The 18,617-nt window shown below is 44.5% G+C and overlaps 1 pseudogene; it reads left to right on the top strand.

The window, feature by feature from the left end:
* The first annotated feature begins 2,955 nt into the window (after positions 1 to 2,955).
* LOC101538447 (high mobility group protein B1-like) overlaps positions 2,956 to 18,617 on the top strand; it is a 42,642-nt pseudogene continuing 26,980 nt past the window's right edge.

Raw genomic sequence — 18,617 nt, 5'->3', positions numbered from 1 at the left:
TGTTCTTGAAAGTAGGAAATATGCTCATGTAACTCCCTTCACAGCCACACAGGGGGCTCTCAAAACGCTTTATTGGATAAAATGCAACTTGGAAAAATACCTTAAAAACATATAAATGCTGTGTGTGTTGAGATATCTGCAATACTTTTTTAAAGTAGGGGAAAGAGTGTGGATACAAACTGCAGAGGGAGGAGGAAACTAAGTTTGGAAGAACTTGTTTGTCTGGGGGGCCACACCCAGAGGTGCTCAGGGCTTATTTCGCATTCTGTGCTCAGAGATCATTCCTGGTGGAGCTCAGGGGATCATATGTGGTGCTGGCGATAGAATTAAGGTTGGCTGCAAGGAAGACCAGTGCTTCCCTGCTGTTCTATCTCTCCAGCCCTTTAATTGGGAGGAATTTGAAGCCTGAGACATCACTTCTGTAACCACAGCAGTAAAAGGACATGATGCTTTTCTTTCTGTGTTTGGAGAACTGGCAGAAGAAAGGTTGGAAACAGGTGGTGGCCATTGAGGAAAAGAGGAATCGATGAGACTTAAATGTCTATATAAAAGTTTGAATAAAGAATGAGAAGCCCAGGGCTCCAGGGAGGGCTCAGGGACTAAAATTATCTGCTTTGCAAGTGTCAGGCCATGAGTTTGACCCCTACTGCCATCCACATGTGCCAAACATGCTCCTGGCAACTCTGCTGACTGGCACTGTCAGTACTGTAATGGAGTGCCTCATATCTGGTGCACAGCCATGAGTGTGCCAGCACCACAATGAAAGGAGAAAAGTAAAAGAGTAAAGTGAAGCCCGGAAGGAAGAGCCAAAAGTCAAGGATTATCTCTCACAAGAACACATTTGAAAATGGGCTGAAAGTGTTAGAGAGATCGTACTGTGGGTAAAGTATTTGCCTTGTGTGATGCCAGCTCCAGTTTGATCTGCAGCACTACATGTGGCCTCCCAAGCCCTGCCAGGAGAGATCCCTGAGCATAGAGGCAGGAGTAAGCTCTGAGCACTACCAGGTATAGCCCATAAAGACATAACAAGGAAGAGAGAAAGAAAGAAAGAAAGAAAGAATGAAAGAAAGAAAGAAAGAAAGAAAGAAAGAAAGAAAGAAAGAAAGAAAGAAAGAAAGAAAGAAAGAAGAAAGAAAGAAAGAAAGAAAGAAAGAAAGAAAGAAAGAAAGAAAGAAAGAAAGAAAGAAAGAAAGAAAGAAAGAAAGAAAGAAAGAAAGAAAGAGAAAAAGAGAGGGAGGGAGGGAGGGAGGGAGGAAGGGAGAAAGAAAGAAAGAAAGAAAGAAAGAAAGAAAGAAAGAAAGAAAGAAAGAAAGAAAAAGATAGAGAAAGGAAGGAAGGAAGGAAGGAAGGAAGGAAGGAAGGAAGGAAGGAAGGAAGGAAGGAAGAAGGGAGAGGGAGAAAGAGAAAGAAAGGAAGGAAGGAAGAGTGGAAAGAAGGAAGGAAAAAAGAAAGAAAAGAAGGAAAGAAGAGAGGAAGAAAGGAAAGAAGGAAGGAAGGAAGAGAAGAATGAAGGGAAGAAGGAAGGAAGAAAAGAGGGAAGGAAGGAAGGAAGGAAGGAAGGAAGGAAGGAAGGAAGGAAGGAAGGAAGGAAGGAAGGAAGGAAGGAAGGAAGGAAGGAAGGAAGGAAGGAAGGAAGGAAGGAAGGAAGGAAGGAAGGAAGGAGGCTGAGCCAGAGACGTGTTCTGAGTGCCAGAGCTTAGGCCAGTGGGCACTGGGAGAGTTGCCTTGAGTAGGACAGAACACGCTGGGCCAGTGGCAGAGAAGGGCAGCTCCATTTTCCCAGCTCCCCTAGAGATTGCTTCCAGCTTGTTGTGGTCCTGGTTAGAAGCAGAGGAAGCTGGTGAGAGGCCAGATGCTCGCCCCTTTCTCCCCTGGGCTTTGCTTGTCAGCTAGTGCATTTCTTCATTGTTTCACCCCCACAAGACTGTTCCTTGTCCCTGGGTCCAACTCCTGCTGTGGAGTCCTGACCCAGGATTCTAGGAATGACCAGTCTTTTAACCTCGAGGGAGGAGATTCTTTCTGCTGTTCCTCCACTCCCCTGGTCTCACTGACTCTGGCTGGTGTCTTGTCTCTTCCATCACCCTCAGCAGACCCGGTAATATCAACTTTTCCTCAAATTTTCACCTTTAAAAGCCAGGTACTTTCTTAGCTCCTGAGACTCACTGCCAGGGGCTTTGTTTATGCTTTTGGAGCTCGTTTAGCTTGGGATAAGCCTGTTCAGCAGGCAGCAGTAAGTCAGGAGGGTGATCAGAGGCGTATCCCTCTTGGAGAGCCTGGCAAGCTAGCAGAGCCTGGCAAGTTACCCATGCCGTATTGAATATGCCAAAAACAGTAACAACAAGTCTCACAATGGAGACGTTACTGGTGCCCGCTCGAGCAAATCGATGAGCAACGGGATGACAGTGCTACAGTGTTACTATATATTATATATAAATTATATATGTATATATAAGATTTTTTTCAGTGTTGGAATTGAAATCAGTACCTCCTTCATATAAGGAACACTTTATCCTAGCCCTGGAAATATCCTTAATAAGGTGCCTCTCAGAAAAAAGAGGCAGAATCCTCTATGACATTACTTCTGTGAGGTATTCAGGGATTTGAATCTAGCAAGGGAAATAAAAGCAAAATAAACAAATGAGATTCCATCTAACTAAACAGCTTCAGCATCATCCTAGAAACTATGGCTAAAAGAAGGGCCTCCTGCTGATTGTGACAGAATCGTGCCACACCACAATCTGACAAAAGTCTAATAGCCAAGAGAAATAAAGAAATCATAAAACTCAATAACTTAGAAAAACATCACTGTTAGGAAGGGGAAAGAAGTTGAACAGACACTTTCCTAAAGATGATATGTAGATGGCCAGTAGGCACATAAAAAAAAGCTCATTATCACTGATTATCAAGGAAATGAAAACCAGGACAACAATAAGCTATCACCTCACAGGAGTAAGAATGGCATATATTAAAAAGATCGAAGGTAAGTGCTGGGTGTGGAGAAAAATAAACCCCCATTACCTGTTGGGAAGGTTGTAAATTGGTCCAGTGTCTATGGAAAGCAGAATTTTCCAAAAAATTAAAATAGAACTACCATATGATCCTATAACTTTACTTTAAGTTTCTATCCCAAGAACACAAATTACTAATTAAAAATTGATATGTGCACAGCTATGTTCATTGCAGCACTATTTAAACTAACCAAGATCTTTAAACAACAAAGGTGCTGGTGACAGATGAGTGGATAAGGAAAGAAAAAGGGAGAGAGAAGAGAGATGCCTGCCATAGAAGCAGGCTGGGGGATGGGAGGTGATTTGGGGCAGTGGGAGGGAAACTGGGAACATTGGTGCTGGGAAATGACACTGGTGGAAGGGTGGGCGTTGGAACATTGTATGACTGAAACCCAATCATGGACAGCTTTATAATGCTCTGTCTCACTGTAATTCAATAAATAAAAAATTAATATTAAAAAACAAATATTTGGGGGCTGGAGCGATAGCACAGTGGGTAGGGCGTTTGCCTTGCATGCAGTCAACCCAGGTTTGATTCCCAGATCCCATATGGTACCCTGAGCAATGCCAGGGGTAATTCTTGAGTGCAGAGCCAGGAGTGACCCCCAAAATGGGAAAAATAAATAAATAAACAAATATTTGTTAAATGAAAAAAAAGAAGTTGTGGTATTTACACAATGAAATACTGCTGAGATAAAAGGAAAGATAAAACCTTGCCTTTTGCTACAATCTGGATGGTACTAGAGGAGTTCATGCTGAGCAAAATAGGTCAGAATAAGAAAGACAAATTCCAAATGACCTCACTCAGAGGTGGGATATAAAGAAACAAAGTCAAGGGGCTGGAGCAATAGCACAACGGGTAGGGCATTTGCCTTGCATGTGACTGACCCAGGTTCAATTCCCAGCATCCCATATGGTCCCCTGAGCACCACCAGGGGTAATTCCTGAGTGCAGAGCCAGGAGTAACCCCTGAGCATCGCTGGGTGTGACCCAAAAAGCGGAAAAAAAAGAAACAAAGCCGAGAAACAGATCAAATCCAGGTAGCACAAACCCTTAGACTCCGGTGACAGATTGGAGGGCAGCAAGTTTGGGAAGGAAGGGGAGACAGAAAGTATTCTACAAGGTGGGGATGTGGCATAGTTGTGGAGAGCTTGCCTTGTGTGTGTGAGGCCCCAGATTTGATCCTCGGAAACACACACACACACACACACACACACACACACACACACACACACACAAGAAGAAAGGTCCTTATAGACCTTGGTATAGGGATGCTGGCACTTTGGTGGGTAGGCATGTTACAGTAACGTTGTACTTCTGAAGTACAATTTATACTCTTATAAACCAATGTTACCTTAACTAAAAAAAAAAAATACCACAACACACCCTTAGATCAACTGCCCTCCTTTACCTGCCCCTCCACATTGCTTCTCCCTTGTATTTCCCGGGATAATCCTCCAGGGGAAAATGGCTTAAACTCCAATTCTTGTCTTTCTCCGGTTAAACTCTCTCTGCTGTAAGTGATCTCTGTTTCCCACTTAGGAGCCACGGGATACAGCTGCATTCTCACCCACACCCCAGCCACAGTCCATCTGTCCATCCATCCTGCCAGGTAGGAGGGGCGGGCCAGGCCACCACCCCTCCCAGCTACCCCGAGAGGGAAACTAGGAGCAAATGGAGCCGATGACACCAACTGGAGAGACCCTGTGAGTGGAGACCCCCGACAAAGCCCCCTGCCATCAGGCCACACCTCTGCCAGGTGGTGGGAAGGCCCTGGACTCCGGGCTGCCCTGAGGGCCTTTCAGGCTCTGTTCTCAGGTCAGGCGCACTGTTCAGCTTCCTCTGAGGTGTCTCTTGGGCTGGATGCACAGGGGAGCACTTGCCATGTAGGAAATTCCAAGGAACCTTCCCATAGGGTTTCTCTATTCTGACTTCCTTGGTGGGTCACTTCATGGTTCCTGATAAATTGTGGCAGGGGAATTGATATTGTCACCTTTCAAAATGTGCACTGAAGTCCCGTGATGAGGGGCTGGAGTGATAGGACATAGGGCGCTTAGGTGGGGTCCCCCAGAAGAAGTAAATAAATTTGCCACCATGAGATAAAAACAACAACAAAAAAATCACAACACCCTAGTGTCAGTGCCTTTCTTTGTTGGCTGAGCACTGTGTTTGTTGACGTGATGTATCAGAACGAGAGGCACAGCCCTGCATAAGCTCTCCAGAGTGGAGGGCCAAGCTGTCCCCAGTGAAAGAGGCCCAACTTCTGTGTTGATGGTCTCCCTGGATTCCACCGTGATTGGGTGTCCTTAGTCTCTGGGATGGAGATGCCTAGACCTGGCCAAGAGGCCTAAGAAGGCAAGGAAGTAGCGATTAAATAAGAGATGCCTGAGGTATGTGCTTACAAAGTTCATCTCTGGCCAAGGGGTGGCCAGTGAGAGCATGCAGGCTGGGAGAGGTTGTGGGAGGGGAAAGGGTCCCGACTCCCAGAGCTATTTGCTGGCGAAAGGAAGAGAAAAATAACGATGTGGACACCTCTTTCCTTCCCTCCATGAAGATGACAGAAGCACGCAATCTGCTGCTTGTGCAGAATGGCTACCAGGAAGGGGGGCAGAGAGCCTCTGTTCTGAGAAGCTGCACTTTGAACACGCAAGAGACCTGCAATGCCCACGTCCAGATGAAATATCAGGGCAGGCCGGCAGCTGGCAGACAGGAAAATGGGGGCAGATCTGGACCTTAAAATGCTGCAGTTCTAAGACTGAGCTGGGGGGGGGGTGTCTGGCAGTGCCCCCCCCCCCCCCGCCAGCTCTGACATCTGTGAAGGGAGCCCTCATAAGGCGAACAGGAGAGCGCCCTACCTCTCTGCCTTCTCTGCTCCATATCAGAGTTACTAGCTCACCCCTCCCTTCTCCCTCCACCGTCTCTCCACCCACCCGAGGGTGATGTAACTACTCCTGACACATAGTCAAGCCAGCGAGTCTCCAATGACACCAGGTCACTCTGAACCAACTCAGAGAAGCCTGCCTGCATCTGAGAGAATCACAGACCTCATTAGGTGGTGCCAACAAAGCCACCTGCCAGCTCGACTGAAATATCTGCGGCCTCTGAGCTTATACTTGGCCTCTACACCCGCCCTCTTGGGGAAGCAGGACAGGTGCAAAGCAAGGTCCCTTTACCAAGCTCCTCTGGCTGCCTTTGATATTCGAATTCACCTCCTACAAGGCTGTTTGTCAGAGGGAGGCAGGCACCTGGCCCACAGCTCGTATATGTTTCATCAGTTCATTTGCTGAGCGACTAGATGGTAAGCCTGTGAGCTCTGCAGCCATCTGCTCACTGCTTGGGTAATGAGCTCACCACCATTCTCCTAGCAGGGCCGTCATCCCCATTTAACATTGCAAACAAGGGGCGGGGGAGATGTTTGATGGGGGATGAGGGCACATGTCTGATGTGGGTTTAAGTGGTTTCCGTCACCAGCACAACCTGGCCTTCTGAGTGTCGTGGGGCACAGTCCTGGAGGCCCCCAGTGCTGCTAGGTGTGGATCTGGAAGCCCCTGAGCACCACTGGGTGGTTCTGGTGGTCCCTTGGCACGGGGGCCTGAGCAGCATCCTCAGGCCCCTGCACTGAGCAGCTGGCCTGCTTGGCCCTCCCTAGTAGAGGGAGTCCTCCTTACATAGGTTACAAAGAGTTAGCCATAGGTCTGCAGCTCTTGAAGTTAAAATAAAGCAGGTACTGTGCTTAAGAGCAGAGAATTGAACATCATTTCCCCCTTATCCCATGGATTCTTCCAACCCCCACCCCAGTCTTGAGAGGAAGGACCATTTTCAAGCATGTCTCCTTCTCTTGTAAAATATGAGTAATAATTTAACCTTCTCAACAAAGATTTTTATAAAGCTCTAATGGAAGCTGTGATCATGATGCTAATTATTAATATTCAGCCCCCAGTGAACGGGCCTGAAGCAGGGGTGGATCTGGACCGGATATGGAGGAACAGAACATTGTTCGTTGGTAAAGAGACACCTTGACATTGGGGAGAAAACTAGAACGGCCAAGTTAAACTGCGCAGTAAGCTAACTTCAGAAGCATCTGGAGTTCTGTATGGGAGTCTTTCAAATAATATTTAAGAACTCACGAGCTCAGGAATAAATCCGCTTTTGTGACAACAATGTTACTGGCTCTGGGTGGCTCTTTCACAGAGACTGAGTAAGTGTAACCCATATCCTATGTGCAGACAGCAGTGTCATAGTCTTCAACTTTACTCTCTTCAACATCCTGGCCAGTCTTGTCAATCACTGGAGAGGAGGACTGTTAGAAGCCCTGTTTTATGTTTCCACAGGCACTCCCATTTGCTTTTCGGTCTAGACAATTTATGCTTCATTTCCTGGCAGGGGGGAGTCTTTACTATGTAAAGAAAGACTCATGATACGCCTGTACTCTGTGGAGCCCAGCACTCACTGCAGGACCTGACCTTCATCACATCTGAGAGGCTCAAGAGGCAAATGGCCAGCTAGGATAACTTCAACTTTCTGACCTACCTTGCAACAAAGAGCTTTTCTGAAATATGTGTTAGTATTGCAATCTAGTCTTTTAAAATCAATGGTGACTGCAAAGACTCTAAGAACACAAATCTGAAGAGAGATGTGCACCCTCATACTCATTGCAGTATATTTATAACAGTTGAAAGCAACCTAAGTACCCAATGACAGATTAGTGAATAAGAGCAATACATTTCCAGACCATGGAATATATGTGTAAAATATATATGTGTGTATTTTTTAAATTTATTCTTTTATTGAATCACCGTGTGGAAAGTTACAAAGCTTTCAGATTTAAGTCTCAGTTATACAATGCTCGAACACCCATCCCTTCACCAGTGCACATATTCCACCACCAAGAACCACAGTATACCTCCCCCCCTTCCCTCATGTAAAATATATAAAGAGGATATATTTATATATAACACATATGGGATCTATCACTCTATAAAGTCAGTTATATAAAAGAGATAAAATCCTGCCATTTGCAGCAACATGGATAAACTCCAGGGCACTATGCTTAGAGAAATAAATCTGATGAAGAAAGACAAACACTGCAGAATTTTACACTTATATGTGGCATATGGACATACAAATGAACTAAAGAAAACAAAAGAATCTTTTAGACTGTAAGATCAAGTTAGTGGTTACCAACAAGGGTGGAAGGAGCACTGAAGGGTGAATTGTGTAGAAGGGTCCCTGACATGCACTGATGGATACGAAAGGGCTTGTACTTATGATGAACTTAATATAGTGTGTACAGATATTGATTTGTGATGCCGTCCATCTGAAAGTTATGTTATAACGAGTGCCACTTCAATTAAAAGTAGTAAAAAGGGAGTCATATAAGGAATGTTTAACTCACCAAAATTAATATGAGGAGCTGGAAAATGTGAATAAATCAAGCCATAGAATGTTATTAACCCCCTTGTCCCCATAAAAAAGGGGGGGTTAGAATAGCAACAGGCATTTAAAACATTAAGTGCCTTCTATCAAAGCCTCACAGAGCAGAGAATCATTTCTGCTGGTGTTGATACTGGTACTCACAGTGGGCATTTATGATGCTTTCCAGGGTGTAAGTTATGGAGGAGAGTGAGATGCAAGAACAGAAGTACTGGTGGGAGACCCCTCTGAGGTGCAGATCAGGTGCCCCAGGTGTGAGGTGCTGCATCCTGTCATCCCTTTGGACCCCACTGGCACATGGTTCTCTGGGTATAACACCCCTCAGAGTGAAGTACTTTAGGAATGAGGTCCAGAAAAATCACCAGCTTCCTCATATCAAATAATGTTTACTTTGGGCTTGGGTCTGCCAAGGAGTTGAGAAACAGATGGAAAGATCAATCACCATTATTCGTTCCAGGCTTATGGAATTTCATCTCTTTATTTCATTTGATTTTCTTTCTCTCTTTTAGTTGGTCTGATGGCTTGTGCCCTTTTTTTCAGGCAATTTTGATCCTTTGGAGAAGTAAATGGGAACTGCATTTCAACAGAGACAAAATCAATCAGTCGTTTAGTTTTAGCCTGTAAGCAAAAAGGACTTACAGAACTTTTCTTTCATTCCAGATGTTTTATTGCCCTGTTTGCTCTCAAGGAAAAGATCTATTCAGAGCATGGCTGCCAGATAAAATACAGGATTCTCTGCTAAATTGGAATGCTAAATAAATAATGATTAATTCTGAGCATAAGTGTCTCAAATATTGCATACTAATTTTAGAGGCCAGCAATTACTTTTCTGAAATTCAAATTTAACTGGATATCTTCTATTTGACTTCCTGAATCTGGCCATCCTAACTTAGAGTGGCAGAGGAGACCCAGCATTCTTGCACATTCTCCCACTCTTGAGGTTTGCAACACTCTTAGGACTAGGCGCACAATCCATGAGCAAAATGGAGGTGGCTGCTGTCCCCTTCTGCACCATGCACCCTGCGGGGAAATCACAGAAACTGCTCTGGTACTACAAAGTCTCATGTTTTCCAGTACCTCCTTCCCACCCTTCTGTGCTCCAGGCATACATGGACAGGCTCATATTTCCTTAAGTCTGTGCCACTGTGGACTGGAGTGATAGCACAGCAGGTAGGGTGTTTGCCTTGCACATGGCCAACCCCGGTTCAATTCCTCCATCCCTTTCAGAAATCCTGGCAAGTTATCGAGAGTATCCCATTTGCATGGCAGAGCCTGGAAAACTACCCGTGGCATATTGGATATGCCAAAAACAGTAACAACAAGTCTCACAAATGGAGACGTTACTGGTGCCCGCTTGAGCAAATCGATGAACAATGGGATGACAGTGCTACTATCTGTGAACACAAGGGCCTAAAGATGCTCTTCATGATCTCCCACAAGTCACATCCTTCAGGATATAACAAACAGCTCTTTCTGCCCTCTCCTGAGATCCCTCCTCCCCCACAGTCCATCCCTAGGGGACCTGGAAGGGGACAGAACTCACAGCTCTACCCACCCTGGAATAACTGAAATGCTTGTGCAAATCAGTGGAATGGTCTGGAAGTACTGTAAACGTGCTTCCGCAGAACCGAGATTAAGTGGGGAGCAACCCCTAAGACTGACCCTGTGACCCTCGTGGGAAGGGACCCCTCGATGGCCTTGGCGAACACTGTGGCTCCTGATCTGTTGAATCTGTGTTTCAGGACCATTGCTATCAAAGGACGTCAGGCTGCCGGCCAGATCTTTCTGCCCCAGGCCTTGATGGTGTGCTTTTGGAAACCTGAAGTCCAGCTTTTTCAAGTTTCTCCCAGTGAGGCAGGCAGTTGGCAATCAAAGCACTTGCTGGAGAAATCCTGCATCCTGGGACAAAGCATCCCACTGAGTCAGAGTCTGTGAGCTCCCCACTGAAGACAGAGACCATCAGAGGTAATGTCAGGCCCTTACAGGCACCCTGCCGTGCTTTCGTGCCCCCTGCATGCTGCACTCTCTTGTCCTGCACAGGAGATAGATGGGGGCCTGCAGAGCCGTCATGCTCCACCTCTGTGCCAGAGTCTGTGAGGCCTGCAGGGCCCCCAGGGGGCATCTCTAGTCTGTGGAAAATGAAACCCAAAGCACTGAAAGAGCCAGCCGTGTGATGCATCCATCCTACCCAAGGAGGGGCCAGTTACTTTCCCAGTGGGGTTCACTAGTGAATCAGCACCTCAACAATAACACATATACCCCCACCCCCACATGCTAGGCAGGACGAACAGATGCCTTCTCCCATCCCACTCCTCTACCCCCCGCCCTTTCCCCGTAAGGCAGACTCTAGTTTAGGATTTGGCTGCAAAGACTTTATTTCAGAAATCATCCCAAGGACAAGTGAGGAAGTGAGATGGGGAATGGAGGAAGGACCCCCGATGGAACCATAATCACATTCCTGCCGCAGGTTCAGGACCTGGGGTGCTACTGTTAGGGACCCTTGGAAATCATACCTCCCATGCTTCCAGCAAAAGGCATGGAAGGGAAGGTTTTTGCCTACTCATGTTCACCTCTGTGCTGGGGGCATTTCTGTGCATGTTTCAGGCATGCCACAGTCGTGCCACAGTCAGAGAACAGCCCAAGGCCTGGAAAGGCTGAAGATTTGTCCTGGATGGCACATTTCCGTAAGGAGGCTGCAGGGTGTGGAGACACTGGGTGGTGCAGAGGCTGCTGCAAGCTTCTTCTGCTTTGTGTCTTCAGCATGGAGACAATGCCTGCACTTCACAGATGTCCCATCAGAGTCCTGGGAGGAGCAGGTGGATGCATAAGGAACACCTGCCCCAGATTCGTGAAGTTTGATAAGTCAGCAAATGCGGCTCCATGCCCCCAACTAGTTGAGACCTTTGGCAATAAACTCCTACATCAGTGACAGAGGTTAGTAGTGGGTGAGTCAAGATAAGCTGCTTTTAATTTATTTTTTTTATTAATTTATTTTTATTGGGTAATATTTCCTTCTCTGTTGTTGTTGTTGTCTAATAACAAAAGTAAAATATGTACACATTCATGATAAACAATTTACTAGTGCACTTTCAATATATAAAATGAAGATTTCCCAACACAATCTTTCTTCCCTGCATCAAATGCTGTTTAACAGCTTGGTGTATATTGTCCAGGGTTTTAAAAATGTGCATATTCACACACTTTTTTTTAACAGGAAAGGGATCATGTAATCATATCATATGTATTATTTAACAGTTTGGTTGAAAAATATCTCACTGGTATAGACTTAGCATTATTTTAAATGGATACATAGCCCCTCGCTATAAAGATACAGCATAATTTATTTAAGCAATTTTGTGTTGATGAACATTGGGTTGTTTGTATAACTTTTCAGTGTGATAAACAATGATGTAATTCATATCCTCATGCATATTCACTTGCTTATTAGTTTGAGTATTTCTAGACAATAAATTTTTAGATTTTGAATTGATAGTATATTCCCTCTTTGTTTTGGGGCCAAACCCAGCAGTATGCAGGGCTTGCTCCTGGCTCTGCTTCCAGGGATCACTCCTGACTATGCTCAGGAAGCACACGGGATGTCTGGGATCAAACAAGGTGTACAAGGCAAGTGTCCCACCTGCTGTATTATTTCTCTGACCATGGTAGCATATTTAGTATAGAAACAGAAATATTTTTTGTCAAAATGAAATTTGACAGTAAGTGTAGGATAACAGTGGTCTGTCCTTTCTCCTTTGCCACAGAGAGCTTAGGTTTATCGGGTTACATCCATCAGAGTACTCCTAAGTTACTTCCATTCTTCTGTGTTTATCTGTAAACTCTTCTCTATGCTCTCTTCCCCAACCAGTTAATCAGCTTTTCCTTAATCATACTCTGTTAACTTGTAAGGTCAGATTCCTCAGAAATCTATGATTTTATACTTGTGAATGAAATATTGCTTTTCTCCTTCTTATGTCCTTTTGCATAGTTTGCTTTAAAGCTATGTCTTTTTTGTATAGACACAGGAAGACAGTTAATAATTATGCTTTTGTAACTTGGGAGTTATTTGACTCCAAATAATTTTCACTCCCGGGCATCTGCCTTCTCGACTTAAGCCTCAGTTGCCCTTAGTTCCTAGCACTCCAAAAGCAAGGTCACGATGAGAGACTGAATGGATCCAGGGCAAGCTATGAGCTATCCTGGCATCAAAATGGGCCAGGCCAAAGTTCCATGACACTCAACTATAAGTTGAAAACATGGTCATGGACAAATGCTGTCATGATCCAAAAGTAACAATGAGATTAGGACCCTGCTAGGGATCACTGTATCACTGTATCACTGTCATCCCGTTCTTCATTGATTTGCTCGAGTGGGCACCAGTAACGTCTCTCTCCATTGTGAGACTTGTTGTTACTGTCTTTGGCATATTGAATATGGCACGGGTAACTTGCCAGGCTCTGCTGTGCGTGCAAGATACTCTCGGTAGCTTGTCGGGTTCTCTGACAGGGGCGGAGGAATTGAACCTGGGTCGGCCGCGTGCAAGGCAAACCGCCCTACCCACTGTGCAATCACTCCAGCCTATCACTGTGTTATCACTCCTGCTAGGGATAGGAAATACTAATATGACCTGAGCACTGTAGCCTGAGATTAAGATGACCCCAGGAGAGCAATTCTATAAGCTTAATGTATCTCTTACTGTGTCCATACAAAATGATTAATATTACGAATGTTTATATGTTTGTTGGACAAGAAGAGAAGAAACACACCCATGATATTCCGCTGTTGGGTGGTCATCCTGCTGAATGAGAATTTGTCCTAGAAGAAGCTTCCCCAAAGGGAAAGACTTTACCTCTGTTGATTGTATGACCATACCTACATCTAATTATTACCCCAACCCCTCATGCTTTGGGATTTAACTAGGCTGTAAGAGGGAGTTGTGGAATCCAGAGCCAGAAGGAGATTGAAAGGGGCATCCAGAAGGAAAATGAAGTAGCGTGGGGGAGGCAGAGTCAAAGGGAGATTCAGAGGAGAATGGAAATGAAAATGGAATAAACTGCAACTGACACCAACCAGTCTGGCCCTTGTTTCCTCCTTCCTCCTCCCGTCACTATCAGCCTCCCTGGGGCGAGGGAAGTGGCCGGAGACTACTGAAGAGAGAGAGCCACCGCTCGAGGCCCCTTCACAATTTATTGTTAGTAAATACACATACAAGTGGGGAAAATTCACCGAACGGCTATCAGGTGAATCACACGGCCAGAGGCTTGCATTATCTCATTATCCCAGTAGTTCTAAAGATTCTTTTTAACGTTTTTTAATTTTTATTATTATTATTGAATCACCGTGAGCTACAGTTACAAAACTTTCATGTTTGAGCTTCAGTCATACAATGATCAAACACCCATCCCTTTACCAGTGAACATTTTCTACCACCAATGTTCCCAGTATACCTCCCACCTCATCCCCCCACTTCCCCTGTCTCTATGGGGGAGAAGACAGCTGAGATACAGAAGGTATCACTAAGTCAATGATGATTGGAGGGATTGCTCGGGATGGGAGATGTATGCTAAAAGTAGATAAAGGACCAAAAATTATGGCCTCTCACTATATGTATTGCAAACCATAATACCCATCAGTAGAGAGAGAGAGAGAGAGAGAGAGAGAGAGAGAAAGATAATCTGCTTTTAATTTGAAAACTATGACCAAAATAGAAGGGAAGAAACAAGACCATCAAATTTAAAATAAGGCAGGGAGTCTCCTTATAAATCACCATGGAAATTATAGTAAATGTGAATTATAGATGTCAGATCGCCTCTTTTCTTAGAATGTTTCTGGCATAGGAAACTCAGAACCCTAAGGGGCTGCCCATCTCTTTGTTAGGTAAGTTAGATAAGGGGTATTATATGTGCATGCACACATGTGTATCTGTGTGCCTGTGCATGCATGTACTGCTGGGGATTAAACCTAGTGCTTCAGACATGCAAGGTATGTGCTCTACCACTGAGCCTCATCCTGAGCCCTAGATACATCTTTTTAATGCTGAACCACAACATCTCTCCTAATTGTTCATTGGATTCCAAGCTCAGGCCTCATTATACTGACTATGTGACTTGCATCAGTGGCTCAGAGTTTCAGTGCCTTATTTGCCTCATCTATAAGATGTCTATTAAAATTTGGCTTGCTGTTAAAGTTCATATTCTCCTTTGAATATGTATCTTGCTTGCTTGTTTCTATGTGTGCTTGCTTTTCTCTCTCTGTAGAAGCCCGTGTTCTCGCTTGAACAGGTACTTCCTCTCTTTTTCTCCCCACACGCCTTTCTGAGTAAATCTCATTCAATAAAAGCTATCTTGCTTCATAAGAAAAAGAAAGAGAGACAGAGAGAGTGAGAGATAGAAAGAGAGAGTGAGAGAGAGACAGGGAGGGAGGGAGGAAGGAAGGAAAGGAGGGAGGGAGGGTCGGAGGGAGAGAGGGAGGGAAGGAAAGAGGGACGGAGGAGAATGTGGTAGCGCATGTACAAAGACTATGATTTCTGGTTGTCTTGAGTCCAGGTAAAACCCACGATTTACTAATTTGACTTAGAGTGGGTCTTCTGAACCTCCTCTGGTCTTAGTTTTCTTCTAAGCAAAACAGATATAATCCTAGTATCTAACCTATTGGGTTGTTACAAAGCACATAAAAAGTGATATATGCATTTTTTTTAATCTTCTAGAGTGGTAGATTTTAATCAAGATAATGCATGCAAACCTTATGTAGAGTTCAGTACCCTATAGGAGCTTGATAAATATAATTTTTAAATTTTAACAATATTAGAAGACTTTGCTATTACTTTTCAGGCTGAACATACATTCCTCTGAGCATGCATAGTAAGTGTTTGGCATGTCTATTCAAGTTCCACCCCTAGTTATTGCTGACTTGTTAAATGCACTGTGGCCACCATCCTGCCCTCCACACACTGTGCAGCTCAAGATCACTAAGGTGATGTAAAGTATGTGTTTCACTTTTATCACAGCCACTCACACAACATTATCATCAGCAAATGACACCAAATTTCAATATTTGCCAGGAGGCTGAAAAATGAGAGTGCTTCCTGCACTTTCGTTTGGTGAAATTTTCTTATTTATTTGTTTGTTTGTTTGGTTATTTTTTTGTTTGGGGGCCATACCTGGATGTGCTCTGGGATTCTTGGCTCTGCATCCAGGGATCATTCCTGGCAGGGCTCAGGGAATCAAACTCACATCGTCTGTGTACAAGACAACCTTCTACCTGCTGCACTAGTTCTGCAGCCCTAGTCTTTTTTTTTTTTTCAACAAAATAAGACTATATTGGTCGAACTTCAAAATACTTATGCAAAGATGAACTAAACTCTGGTTGAACTGTGAGGTTATGGAGAAGAGTGATATATGATTAAAAAAAAAGAAAGAAAAGGGACCTGAGAGATGAATATACAGGAGGCAAGGCATGCAACCAACCGCTGTTTAGTCCTTGGCACCGCAAATGGATCACTCCTGAGCACAGAGCTGGGAGAAGTTCTGAGCACTGCCAGGTGTGACCCCAAATAAAAGAAAAAAAAAGATAAAAGAAAGTTTGAGTTTTTGCTGAAGGGTCTCAAATGTGACCCTTTCTCTGATTCCTAACAAGTTTGTATGCACAACTCTTCATCAATTGGACCTTCATTTCCTAGCCAGTGATTTATTATTATTTAAATATTACATTTTCATGTTAAAATCTACCAATTAAAGCCACTTATTGAAAATTTTCCAAGTGCTTATGATTATGTTAGGTCTTCAGAGGATTAGAAAGAAGTACATGATCTTCAACTTCTACAAGTTTTCAAATCTAGCATGTGAAAAAAATCATTCATAATTAAAGCTTAACTGTGTGGTATAGGCTACAGGGCATTATGAGGCATATTTTAGGATGTTCTGAGATTCATAAAAATCTGCAAATATTTGTACACTTATATATTATGTATGTGTAATTTTCTGATAAAACATCTATAATACAAATTTGTTTCAGTTATATTTACATTATGAAAGAGGCAGAAAGTTATCTTTATCAGCTAAGAAGCCTTTATTAGATCTCAGAGTTCTAATTAGAGTTTATTATTAGAATTTCAGAGCTCACTTCACAAACTACTAATTTTATTGCATATTTATTCTGCTCTCTTTTTAGCAAGAAGGAAAATGGACTGTGTAATTAAAGCCAAAAATGGGTCATCGCTTACATGTCTATAGAGAGACAAAAATCAGATAGTCCACATTAGATCAAACAGACAAGGTTAGGAAGAGAACCTAGAGAGATACTACAGGGCTATGGTAACTGGCATGTCATGGAACTGACCCTAGTTAATCCTCAGCATCACAGAGTCCCTAGAATATTGCTGGGTATAGCTGGGGTAATACACACACTGTAGGACCCAAGCATCACCACATGTTTGGACCCTTGCATTGAACTGCCTCCCCAGTTGTCTGAGAATCAGTAAGAGGGGGGCCCTGGCACTCCTGAATAGTTCATTATGTTTGTGTCTCTCCACATTCAAACACTGAAGCATAGCTCCTGATGTGTGTGTGATGTAATTGGAGGCAAAGCTTTTGGGATTTGAGCTCATGGGCTATGAAGATGAAGGCCCTGTGCATGAGAGGTTCTCTGTGCTAGAAGAGACAGAGAGAGACAATCTCTCATGGCTGTGAAAGATATAGGAGAAGGCAGTTGTCACAAGTCAGGCAGCACATTGTTGATAGATTCCACATCATCAAGGACCTGACCTTGGGCTTTTGGGCTCCAGACCGAGAAGTTGGTACTGTTCAAGCCACCTCTCTGCTATTTTTGCTATCGTAGCCTGAACTGATGAAGACAGACTCTTCAGCAAAACCACCCAAGTCACTGCATTGCTGGCTTCAAGATAAAGACACAGAGCCAAGAGCAGAGGAGCTCTTAAACAGAGGGAGTCCGGCTGCAGTGGAACACAGATCTCATCCTTGCATCACGATGCTGACGCTCAACTGGTCCATGGTGACACTTTCATCTTGTCAAATCCCCAGACAGAAGTCCACAGGGAGGCTGTGAGTGTCACCACCTGCCCTCGCCTTACCCCCCCCCCCCAAAGAAATAGATTTGGTTTTGTAATAAGGACACCAATTTAAAGGAGTAGGGCGCCTATTATTCTTCCTGTGAAAGGATCCTTAGTGAGGCCTCTGATGCTGAGGAGAAAATATCTTCTCCCATTTTTTTGTTCATTAACTAGCAGGGACTTGAAGCAAAAGGAAAATGGGGCTAATGGGTTTCTGTGCTGCTGGAGGGTCTTCCCAGACAGATGGAGCCTTAGGCTAGGTGCCGGGAGCTCTGAGTTCCAGCTCTGCTGTTAACGAGCAGTGCAGGCTTGGTGAGTTCCTTAACTTTTGGAATATTAAGCTCCTTACTCCTCATAAAGTCTTGTCTGTGAAAAACGTATTTTATGTAAGAAGATTTCAGGAAATTGAGGGCCCTAACCTGTGTAGGTTATGTGAGACGCCTCCTGCCATCCTGTGAAGCATGCCTGCGCTATTCATATCCAGGGCCACCTTCCCCATGTGGCTGTCTGAGGGCCGCCCAGTTTAGCATCCTGAGGAGCACCTGCTCCCTCCTCCTCCCTCCAAAATTAGCTTTCAAAGGACTCCGAGTGTTCACTCGGTGTTTGTATGCTTGAAAACAAGTTCACACACACCCATTCCTTTAGTCCTCGCTGCACCTCTTTGAACTGGGATGATCTACGATTATTTATGTTATTTTAGGGAGGAGGAATCCAAGGCCCAGCATTCCAAAAGCCTCACCTCTTCTGACACTTCTCAGCCTCTAAGCTTCAGTATCCACTTCCTGTGGATCCACTTGTCAATTTCTTAGCAACTTCTTGATCTTCTGTGCCATCTGGCTGAGGCAGGTGGGCTTTCCACCCATCCTAATATCACTGTTCTCTCTGGCTCCTTTAATCTAAGGTTTCCATTATCCATTCTCTATTTGGAAGAAACAGAAAAATGGCAGTACATCCACAACATCGATCCCATGCCTCTTCTAATTGGATACCATGTGCCCACTTCTCCCTCCCTCCCTCCCTCCCTCCCTCCCTCCCTCCCTCCCTCCCTCCCTCCCTCCCTCCCTCCCTCCCTCCCTCCCTTCCCTTCCTTCCTTCCTTCCTTCCTTCCTTCC

The sequence above is a fragment of the Sorex araneus genome, chromosome 1 (assembly GCF_027595985.1).
Source record: "Sorex araneus isolate mSorAra2 chromosome 1, mSorAra2.pri, whole genome shotgun sequence".
NCBI lineage: Eukaryota > Metazoa > Chordata > Mammalia > Eulipotyphla > Soricidae > Sorex > Sorex araneus.
This window is presented reverse-complemented; position numbering and strand designations above follow the sequence as displayed.